The sequence below is a fragment of the Panthera uncia genome, chromosome A2 (genome assembly GCF_023721935.1).
Source record: "Panthera uncia isolate 11264 chromosome A2, Puncia_PCG_1.0, whole genome shotgun sequence".
Lineage (NCBI taxonomy): Eukaryota > Metazoa > Chordata > Mammalia > Carnivora > Felidae > Panthera > Panthera uncia.
The window spans coordinates 35,119,388-35,131,690 of NC_064816.1; the positions used below are offsets into that span (position 1 = coordinate 35,119,388).

Consider the following 12,303-nt stretch of genomic DNA (forward strand, 5'->3'; position numbering starts at 1 on the left):
TGAGCTGTCAGCATGGAGCCCGACGTGGGGCTCGAACTCCCGGACCACGAGATCATGACCTGAGCCGAAGTCGAGGCTTTTAGCTGGCTGAGCCACCCAGGAGCCCCTTAACATTTAGTGTTCTGCATGCCAGTCAGTCTCCAGGTATCTCTTTCAAACCCGGTTACTCACACCTAATGATTGCCTATTACATGCTAGAGAACATGCTTAAGTTATTTGTTTGCTTTTGAATGTATTAATTATTATATTTTTCCTTAAACATACTTTAACCAGGCTGTTTTTTTTCAAATTGTAGAAGCTACATATATTCCAGAGCTAAAAAATAAGCAAACAAACTTACTGGCTTCTAACTACGGAAAAGAAAACTATCCAAATTAAAGTAATAAATACTTAAATTAATATCTACAAAAATTAATGTATTGTCAAACTTTGTTAGTTGATAAAGTGTAGCTTATATTAAATTACATTATGTTTTAAAGTAATTTCAAGTTACATTTTTTACTTGGTATGAATCATCAAGGATACATGATGAATCCTGAAGAACTATAGCCAATAATAAACTAAATGAGTTTCTTATAATAAATAATTTCAAAATGAATTAAAAAAGTCCTTAAAAAGGGAAGAGAGTAAAAGATTATCTTTAATGTGGGATACATGTGAGTTTTAATATGCTTGATATCGTGTAGGGTATCTAAATGTAAAAATTGTGAGGGCTGACAAATATCCTTAGATGTCCCTCACCGTAATAATTCAAATTAAAACAAATTAAACACATCAAGGGGCACCTGGGTGGCACAGTCGGTTGGTTGACTGTCCAACTTTGGCTCAGGTCCCGATCTCACAGTCTGTCAGTTCGAGCCCCGCATTGGGCTCTGTGCTGACAGCGCAGAGCCTAGAGCCTGCTTCAGATTCTGTCTCCCTCTCTCCCTGCCCCTCCCTTACTCACACTCTGTCTCTCTCTCTCTGAAAAAGAAATAAACATTAAAAAAATTTTTTTTTAAACAAACAAAAAAACCCCCAAAGTAAACACATCAAAAAAACCTCTCCTCTTCAAAAGACACCATTCAGAAAAAGAGAAAACAAGGTAGATACTGGGAGAAAATATTTGCAAAGCAGACATCTGAGAAAGGACTTGCATCCAGAATATATAAAGAACTCTCAAATTCAATAAGAAAACAAAACACCTGGGGTGCCTGGCTGGCTCAGTCAGTAGAGCATCTGACTCTTGATCTTGGGATTGTGAGTTCAAGCCCCATGTTGAGTGTAGAGATCACTTAAATAAATAAAACTTAAAAAACAAAACAAAACACCGACTTTTTAAAAATGCACAAAAGATTGAATCAGTTCACTGAGAAAATATACAGATGGCCAGTTAGAATGTGAAAAGATATTCAGCATCAGTCGTCTTTAGGGAAAAGCAAGTTAAAACCACAACGAGTTATTACTACATACCTATCAGAATGGATGAAATGGAAAAAGACTGGTCATACCATCTACTGATAAGAAGGTGAAGGAACTAGAACTCTCTTTCAGGGCAGGTGGGAATGTAAACTGGTACAACCACTTAAGAAAACAGTGTGACAATTTCTCAAAAAGCTGACATATACCTACCATAGGATCCAGCCATTCTACTCCTAGATATTTACCCAAGAGAGCTGAAAGCCTATATTCACATAAAGACTTATACATGAATATGCATGGTAGCATTATTTGTAATAGTGAAAAACTGGAAATAACTCAAACGCCCATCAGTGGTGAATAACTCAACAAATGGAGGTTATTCAGGTAATGGAATCCAACTCAACAATATAAAGGAATGGAACATCATACACAGTACAGCATGGATGAATCTCAAAATAATTATGCTGAGTGAAAGATGCCAGACAGAACAATTTGTAGTGTAGGATTTCATTCATATAAAATTGTAGGAAACGCAAACTAATACACAGTGATAGAAACAAGATCAGTGGTTGCCTGGGGTAAGAGAGGAGTGGGATAGGGCAGGAAGGACAGATTACAAAGGCGCGTGAGGAGACTGAAGAATGATGGATGTTTTCATTAACTTGATTATGGTGATGGCTTCATGAGTATAAACATATGCCAAAACTTATCAGGCTGCCCACTTTATTTTTTTATTTTTTATTTTTTGGCTTCTCAGCTCTGAGCTGCTGCTTTATTTTATTGCCTAAGCAGTGCTAAACATGCAACAAAAAGCAAGACACTTAAGAATTCTCAGAGGATCCTCTTTCTTAATTATATTTGAAAATATTTTGCCAGTTTCATCTTCCCCCTCATCCTTCTCTTTGCCTTTTTTTGTTTCCTTGAGGCATAACTGACATACAGCTCTGTGTAAATTTAAGGTGGACAGCATAATGACTGGACATACACACGTTGTGAAATTATTACCAGGGTAAGTTTAGTTAGCATCTCCCTCCTCATAGAGTTACAACATGTTTTCCTCAAATTTGACACTTTGTTTTATTTTTTTCTAAAGTAAACTCTGCACTCAACCTGGAGCTCGAACTCATGACCCCCATGCTCTACTGACTGAGCCATCAGGCACGCCTCAAATTTTACCCTTTAAATATGTGCAGTTTGATTGCTGGTCAGTTCTGCCTTAATAAAGCTATTAGAAAGCCCTTAATTGTAACAATTAAACATGGCACAGGCATATAAAGAAGTAAGTAATCTCCACTCATCTGACACCATTCATGAGATCATCTCCTTGAGGTTTCCAACATGAAGTGCATGCCCTTCCATATATTCTCTTTACTTATATGAACCTGTGACTACATTATAGGGTTTACACATTTTGCAAAATGGATGACCCATTCAAATGCTATTTTCACGGAATTTTATCATGGTTAAAAAAATCTCTTATTATGCATGAAAACTTCTGGGTGTTCTGATATTAAGTCTCATTACTTTATAGCCAACATGCCTTAGATGCTTTACCAACAAAGGGGATGTAAAACTACAAATAGAAGCAGTTTCCTTTGCAGGAAATTACTAGATAAAGGAGTTGGTCTTCTTTGAGGGAGGGATAAGATCAAGTTCTTTCTATATTGAGAGCCTGTTTTCCACAAGATGTAGTTTAATTTAGAAAAGGAAAACTATTTCTTGTTTTAAACTGTAATTAAATTCTCACTCCAGGTTAAACATTGCACACACAGGGATGTTATATGTGAGCACATTCAATTGGAAACAGACCTTTCAGGATTGTTTTTGGTTATAAACTGGAAAATGGTACCAACTCTAGGGTTTTACCACAGGTCAGGATGACTTTTTAAAAAAAAACCCTTCAATTGAAAAAATGTTAAAATCTATGTTTACTGTGAAAAATGCAAAAAATATACAAGGATAGGGGATAAAATTTTCTTCTCTTCTGCTCTGCCCCTAATTCCATCTGTTAGACAATCACTGTCAACAATCTGAAGGTAACTTTCCAGACTATATGGTGCCTGTGGGCACACGTGTGTGTGGGCCTGCTTTTATTTTTTGTCTGCTCATTTACTTTTTCTCTCAAGTTTTAAAAAATTCTGATAAAATAGATATGACATAAATCTGCCATTTTCATCATTTTTAAATGTACAATTTGTTGCCGTTAATTTCATTCACAATGTTGTGCAACCATCACCACTATTTACTTCCAAGACTTTTTCATCACCCCAAACAGTAATCCCATTAAGCCCATTAATCATTAATGCCCCATTCCTCCCTTGTCCCAACTCCTGGTAATCTCTACTTGCTCTATGAATTTGCCTAGTCCAGATAATTCATATAAGTTGAATCATACAGTGTTTGTCCTTTTGTGTCACTTACTGTAATGTTTTCACGTTTTTTGTTTTCCCCTTTTTTAATGTTTATTTCGTTTGAGAGAAAGATAGAATGTGAGTGGGGGAGGGGCGGAGAGAGGGAGAGGGAGAGAATCCCAAGCAGGCTCTGTGCTATCAGCACAGAGCCCAACATGGGGCTCGAACTCATGAACCGTGAGATCATGACCTGAACCGAAATCAAGAGTTGGACACTTAACTGACTGAGCCACTCAGGCACCTCTGTTTTCAAGATTTATGCATATTGTAGCATGTATCAGAACTTCATTCCTTTTTATGGCGGAAGAATATTCCATCGAAGACCAAATTTTGTTTATCCATTCATCTGCTGATGGACACTTAAGTTGTGTTCATTCGCTTTTGACAGACATGATCATAATATACACAATTTCAGGAGCTTTTCCCCTTTCAGTTAATACATTTCAGGGGCTACCTTGTCCTATTGGATGGAAATACCACCACTTATTTACTACTCTTCTATTAGTAGACATATAAACTGCTGCCATATTTTTGCTATTAAAACAGCACTAGAGCGAATGTACTTGTGCATACAGTGTTTTGTATTCAGACCAGTTTGTCTGGAAGACAAACTCTTAAAAGTTCTATTATCTGGTCAATGCGAATGTGCATTTAACATTTTGACAAATACTGCCAAGTTAGCTTCCAAAAATATGGGCACTGTTGACAGTCTCATCGCCAGTGATCATGAGAGCCTTTTTGTCCATGTCTTTCCCACAAGGGGTATTTAGAACTTCTTTCATTCTTGCCAGTTTGACAGGTGCACTTGGTTATTTATTTATTTATTTATTTTAAATTTTTTTTTTTTTAACATTTATTTATTTTTGAGACAGAGAGAGACAGAGCATGAACAGGGGAGGGGCAGAGAGAGAGGGAGACATAGAATCTGAAATGGGCTCCAGGCTCTGGGCTGTCAGCACAGAGCCCGACGCGGGGCTCGAACTCACGGATCGTGAGATCGTGACCTGAGCCGAAGTCGGCCGCTTAACCGGCTGAGCCACCCAGGCGCCCCTGCACTTGGTTATTTAAATAAGGTATACTATAATCAGGGCTGATATTCAATAGCAATGCATACATGCAGCTGCACTTAATATTAAAATACAAAATTTTCTCCGTAGTGTTGGGCAACCGATCACTGCCCTGAGCCCTACCCTCGAACCCCGCCCATCTCCACACAATCCAGCAACTGAAGGGAAACACCCTGCCCGGCACTACGGCCTATACCCATTTAAGTTGGTCCTTATTTGTGCTGTGCAGTTAATGTTAAGAATCTTTCTCCTGCTTCCATGAGTCAAATTTTTTTGTGAGACCCATTGATTATCTCCTTGCTCTAATTCTGAATCTCTAGTCCTGTAAATCGATCATCTGTCTCAATTACAACACCTGTGCTCCTGAGATCAGGGACCCTGTCCTTCTCATTCATTTTTTCACTCCCAGAATGTTTTTCAAGTACATCAGATACAGCAGTTGCTGGACCAGGATCCCAGAACCTTATTGTGAAAACATCATCCCAGCCTCATAGGACGTACAGACCAGTAAGAAAGGTAGGAAAAATAACTGAGTACACAAATAAAATAATCCCCACTAAGAATTAGTGTCCTAAAGGAAACAGGCTCTGATGACAAGTTAATGAATGATTAACTTCTGCCCTCATTGCCTATCTGTATGTCCTTTCTTATACCTACTTTATTTTCTTTTAAAAATTAGGGGCGCCTGGGTGGCTTAGTTGGTTAAGCCTCCGACTTCAGCTCAGGTCACGATCTCACAGTCTGTGAGTTCGAGCCCCGCATCAGGCTCTGGGCTGATGGCTCAGAGCCTGGAGCCTGCTTCCGATTCTGTGTCTCCCTCTCTCTCTGCCCCTCCCCCGTTCATGCTCTGTCTCTCTCTGTCTCAAAAATAAATAAACGTTAAAAAAAAAATTTAAAAAAAAAATTAAAAAAAAATTTTTTTAACATTTATTTATTTTTGAGAGACAGAGTGAGACAGAGCACGAGTGGTGGAGGGGCAGAGAGAGGGGGTTACACAGAATCCAAAGCAGGTTCCAGGCTCTGAGCTGTCAGCACAGAGCCCGATGCAGGGCTCAAACTCATAAACTGTGAGATCATGACCTGAGCCGAAGTCAGACGCTTAACCCATTGAGCCACCCAGGCACCCCACTTATACCTACTTTAAATAGCCAAGCTCATCGCCTGTCAGACTGGCAAGGATGAGAAAATTTTTGAATGCCCCTTGTTGCAAGGATATGGACAAAAAGACCCTCAAAGTTAGTGTTGATGAGAATGACAACAAATGTAACAGTGATATTTTTGGAAGACAGTGTCATGGGTGGGGGGGGGGCGGTGGTTCTTCTTAGTAGACAGGTCTGAGACAGAAAGGAAAGTGCAAAGGAGTCAGGTGCAGGGAGAGAGAGTACACAGGCTGCACTGGGTAGTGTGTGCAAAGGCTCACGGGTAGTGTGTGCAAAGGATCTGTTGTGATTGAAAGGGTCAGGAACAAGGTATGAGTGAGCCCAGAATGCAAGTGGGAGAGGTTGGAGATAAATCCGGCTAGGGCCGGATCACACCGTGCCTTACAGATTGCAGCCAAGAGTCTGAGATGACCTGCTTTGTAATTTAAGATCCTACACCACTTAAGTTTATATTCTCCAATTGTTCCCGAAGCACCTAAGTGACTATGAGTTTGAGAGACACATTGAGCACCCTGCAGCTTTCTTTTATCCTTCCTAGTGCTCGTGGGTTCCCAAGATAGCAGCGTGGACGGTGCATACGCGCCCAGGGTGAGACATATTCGCCTTCACTTCCTCTGCACCCTTTCGGCTCCTCCACCTCTCTGCTCCACAGAAAACAACAGAGATTTCCATCTCTGAAGGACACTTTACTCAAGGATAAAATCAGCCACTAATTATTGAGCACTTTCTATGTGCTCACCATTCTCCCAAGTGCTTTGTATAATATTAACTCATTTCGTCCACATATCCTCATCTACCCAAGAAAACGGAGGTGAAGGAAGATGAGCCATTTTGACCACAGTCATAGAAGTGGTCAGTGGAAGACCAAGAATCTTGAGTCCATGTCTTTGACTGCTCAAGGATAGTCCTCTCCAGCCGGGCTGGTGCGTGGAAATTGCAATCCACCTGTTTATTTCACTCAAGGAAGCATTTTGAGAGACTGTGTAAATGCTGTCCTTAACTGTTGTACATTCTGCTTGGATACAACTCATACTTTTCACATTATACATCAATCTCCCTCAAATCAAATATGGACAGTGTCAAATATGGATTTCTGAGATCACCTAATGTAGAAACATCCTGAGACATCATAGGCTAGCACTGGCCACGAGCCTGGCAGTTTGGTTTCCAGTTTGGGCTGCCACTGAAATATTTCAATTTCCCTCTTATTTTATTGTAAAAAGCCATGGAAAATAGGGGAAAGACCCAAAGGACTAACACTAAAGGTACAGAGCACACCTGTACTACAAGAAAGCTAAGGATGAAAATCACTGCATGTATAAAAATAATCAACTATTAGCTTGCTCAATTGTCCTCTGGACTTAAGCCGGTCAGTGTTCAACTGAGAACAAAAAGATAATAACTTTACAACTGTGTGTATAAAATATTGGAAATATATTGTAGGAAATGTGTCAATGGCACAGCACAGTTAGTTAGTACATTGGTTATTTTGGCTTTTGTTTCTTTTGCTTTCTGAAAAGAGAACCCCTTTGTAAAAGGTAAGTCTATTTTTCAACTTTTGGGCAGCTAGCTTTTATTTGAGAGTAAGGAATTAACTGTATTTACTAATTTTCTTCCTCATTTCTAGAACACAGATATTTTGATGGTAGATCATATTATGTATCCTATCCTATCCTATCCGATCCTATCCCCACTTGGTAAGTCTATGTACACTCACACACATACATGTAGAAACCCACTTTCCTGTTCAGCATCAGAGTTCAGCATTTACAGGTGTCCACTTACCTTTACTAGTAGGTATTCTTCTGACTTCCTCTTGCTTTCACTGTAATAATCTTCGGATTTTGTTTGCCATGCATAGTTGTCATCTTCTTCTTTCACACATTCTTTCTTCAGGATTTCTCACCAAAGCCTGTAACCCAGAAAAGAGACGCTCCTTAATTTCTGTAGGCACACAGGAAAGAACTAGAGTTCTCAAATCAGTGACACTTCTAATTTATTTCTAGTTTTCCCTTGGCTGGCTACAGTTTAATCACCGTTTTAGAAATTTACCTAACGAGATTTAAAATAGAGCTATCTCGACATACAAATGAAATTGAGGCTGTTCTCAACAACTAAATGATTTGGCCTCTTACATAATGCATTTCATTGAATAGACAGTGTTACCGGCTCTGTAGAAGGAGATTCCGCAGGCCTGAAAGTTATCTACAGTAGTTGTAAATTCAGGGTGACAAAAGTGGGAGAAATCAATAAAGCATCACCGCAGAATCCATGTTACAGAATTACTGGAACCAGGATAGCACTCCCAAATCTCGTTTTTAACAGATGTCAGTTGTGGAGAGAATGAAGCACATGTCATGAATACTGATGAAATTTAGTGTGTGTCTTTCGCCCTAAGATGCTCATTTATATGTATTTGTCATTTTCTCTATAAAAGAAAAGGAAACAGCTATCCCTCGGAAGCTCTCCTTAAGTCAGGAAGTGCGCTTCTTGTCAGCTGTGGGCCCAACTGTTTCACACCCAGGAGTGTGTAAAAAGTGGACAAGAAGGCGGAAGCAGCAGGTATGGCATTCACTGTTTTGCCGTGTGGGTGAATAAAACTCGACTTGTCCAACCATCCCGCACTGCACCTCCCCATTCCACCTGAGCCTCAGCTCTCCCTGGACATGGACACAGGCGTGAAGTGGAAGATGGCGGCCGGAAGCAGAAAGAATTCAGGACAATTTGTTCATCAGCACCTTTGCTCCTGTCTCCTTACTGATGCCATATGATACACCCATCTTTTCTAACAGGAGCGAGATATTCCAGGGGCTCCACCACAATGAGAGCTGAGAGTTTCTTTTCTTTTTTTTTTTTAATGTTTATTTATTATATTGAAAGAAAGAGCATGAGTGGGGAAGGAGTGGAGAGAGGGAGACAGAGAATCTCTGTGCTGTCAGCAGAGAGCCTGATGCAGGGCTCGAATTCACAAACCATGAGCTCATGACCTGAGCCAGAACCAAGCGTTGGATGCTTAATGGACTGAGCCACCCAGGTACCCCAGCTGGGACTTTCTTGTGGGCAATATTTGCAGTATCCTTTTAGGACAAAAATAGATTTTAGGAGACAAACTAATTCACTTACCTTTGAATCTTAAAGCCAGTAAGACCCTAATTTTATGTGAGGTGTGTTAAATTCAATATTAAAATGCTAACAAAAAATTAAATTTAAATAGTGGGATCTAATGTTGATAGAGTGTAGCTATGGGACTGCAGTAATGGTTTGGGTAGGATGAAATCAGAATGAAGACCTCTCACATGCAGCCATCTCCTTAGACCCCGTGGCTTCCAGGGAAAATACTGGGTATAGAATATACGAGAGGGATAGTGTAGTCCCAGCCCCCACTTTACGGTAAGATAACTGAGGCTTCGAGAGAGGGAAGGGGACCTGCAGGAGAACCACATGGAGAACTGGCACCATCGTGACTCCGTACGTCTTCTGCTTTATCAAAACATCTCTCTACAACTTCCATGTGTCCACCAGGTTACATAAGTTCCTGGACTGGGGGTTAGACCTTGTAAATAGTGATATAACAAGCAGCCTGGATCACAGGGCAGAAGAGAGAGAAAGGCAATCATTTATTGAGTGCCCACCATAAGCCATTTAGTGCGCAGGGCATAGCACTTACATTGCAGCTAATGCTTCTGGGAACTGTGAAAATCATATAGGAATCATTATCTTATGAAGATGAGGAAACTGAGTCATGGCAAGAGGATACTTTGTTTGAGGTGACACACAGCTAGTAAGTTCTTTGTTGTTTTTGTTTTTCTTTTTTTATTTTAATTCCCGTACAGTTAATATACAGTGTTGTAATAGTTTCAGGTGTATGATATAGTGATTCAACACTTCTATACATCACCTGGTGCTCATCACAAGTGGACTCCTTAACCCCCATCACCTATTTCACCCATCCCCCCACCTACCTCCCTTCTGGTAACCATCGGTTTGTTCTCTTTTATTAAGAGTGTGCTTCCGGCGCCTGGGTGGCTCAGTCAGTTGAGCATCCGGCTTCAGCTCAGGTCATGCTCTTACGGTTCGTGAGTTCGGCCCCACATCGGGCTCTGTGCTGACAGCTTAGAGCCTGGAGCCTGCTTCCGATTATGTGTCTCCGTCTCTCTCTGCCCCTTCCCTGCTCACACTGTCTCTCTCTGCCTCTCAAAAAATAAAGAAAACTAATAAAAAAAAAAAAAGAGCCTGCTTCTTAATTTGTCTCTCTTTTTTCCTTTGCTTATTTGTTTTGCTTCTTAAATTCCACATGAGTGAAATCCTATGATATTTGTCTTTCTCTGACTGATTTCTTTCTTTCTTTCTTTCTTTCTTTTTAAGCAGCAGGTAAAAGTTTATTAGAGTAAGATTAGAAAGGAAGAATAACAGGAAATCTCTCTTTACAGAGAGGGGACATTCGAAAGTGAATGACTTATTTCACTTAGCATTGTAATTTCTAGCTCCATCCATGTCGCTGCAAATGGCAATATTTCATTCCTTTTTATAACTGGATAGTATTCCATTTTATACACACACACACACACACACACACACACACACACACACACACCATGTCTTTATCCATTCATCTATTGATGGACACTTGGAATGCAAACTGGTGTTGCCATTCTGGAAAAACAGTGTGGAGTTTCATTAAAAAGTTAACAATAGAACTACCCTAGGAGCCAGCAGTCGCACGACTGGGTATTTACCCCAAAATACAAAAACACTAATTCCAAGGGATACATGCACCCTTATGTTTATAGCAACCTTATCTACAATAGCTAGTAAGTTCTTTGATTCCATGGCCCAATATACTCTGACTTCCTACCTGTAATGAGCAGCAACTGTAAACCCAGGAAATATGCATCTATTTGAAAACTCCAGATCCCAAGAATAGAAACAGAATGGATAGTGTTTTAAAGAAGACTAAAGAAGAGAACAGAGGAAAGATAAGTTAAAAGCACTATGGGAGTATATTCAACAATTCAACTCTTAATGTGTAGGAGGGAAATGTCTTAAGATCTTTGAATATACCAAATATGCAAATGCAATTAGAACATATCGTGTAACTTCACCCATAAAATTCAGTGAAGGATACTTGTCATATTAAGAACCTACAGGTGAGCAAATAAGTTCAAGGTCTCAGTGAGTTAGGATGCCTGAGATATGATCACCTCTTTGCTTAGGCTGTCATAACAAATGCCATATACTGAGTGGTTTGAACAGCCTTCACAGTTCTAGAGGCTGGAAGTCCAAGGTCAAGGTGGCAACAAGGTTTGGTTTCTCCTGAGGTGCATGTATCTTTTTGAATTAGTATTTTTATTTTCTTTGGGTATACACCTACCAGTGGAATTACCGGATCATATGGTAATTCTATTTTTAATATTTTGAGGGACGTCCATACTGTTTTCCACAGTGGTTATACCAGTTTGCCTTCCCATCAACAGTGCACGAAGGTTCCTTTTTCTCCACATTCTTGCCAACACTTGTTGTTTCTCATGTTGTTGATTTTAGCCATTCTTACAGGTGTGTGGTGATATCTCACTGTGGTTTTGCTTTGTATTTTTCTGATGATTAGTGACGTTGAGCATCTTTTCACAAGTTCATTGGCCATCTGTATATCATCTTTGGAAAAATGTTTATTCATGTCTTCTGCCCATTTTTAAATTGGATCATTTGTTTTTTGTGTGTGTTGAGTTGTAGAAATTCTTGGTATAATTTAGATATTAATTCCTTATTGGATACATCACTTGCAAATATTTCCCCCTATTCAGCAGGTTGTCTTTTCGTTTTGTTGCTGGTTTCCTTCACTGTGCAAAAGCTTTTTATTTTGGGGTAGTCCCAACAGTTTAACTTGCTTTTATTTCCCTTACCAAAGGAGACATCTAGAAAAATGTTTCTATGGCTGATGTCAAAGAGATTGCTGCCTATGTTTTCTTCTAGGAATTTTATGGTTTCAGGGGTCACATTTAGGCTTTGGTCCATTTTATTGGTATGTGTGGTATAAGACAGTGGTCCAGTTTCATTCTTTTGCAATGCCATTTGTTGAAAAGAAATGGATTATCCAATCCATTCCCATTGGATATTATTGCCTCCTCTGTCATAGATTAATTGGCCATATAATCATGGGTTTATTTCTGGGCTTTCTATTCTGTTCCATTGATCCACGTGTCTATTTTTGTGCCAGTACCATACTGTTTTGATTACAACAGCTTTGTAGTGTATCTTGACATATGG

The 12,303-nt window shown here is 39.7% G+C and overlaps 1 protein-coding gene across 2 annotated transcripts in view; it reads right to left on the reverse strand.

Moving 5' to 3' along the window:
* Positions 1 to 12,303, reverse strand: part of FRMD4B (FERM domain containing 4B) — a 323,328-nt gene that overhangs the window by 213,463 nt on the left and 97,562 nt on the right. For both annotated transcript variants that reach the window (XM_049640868.1, XM_049640869.1), the window contains exon 2: positions 7,825 to 7,951. The gene's annotated coding sequence lies outside the window, so the exon portion shown is untranslated. The remainder of the gene's footprint in view (positions 1 to 7,824; positions 7,952 to 12,303) is intronic.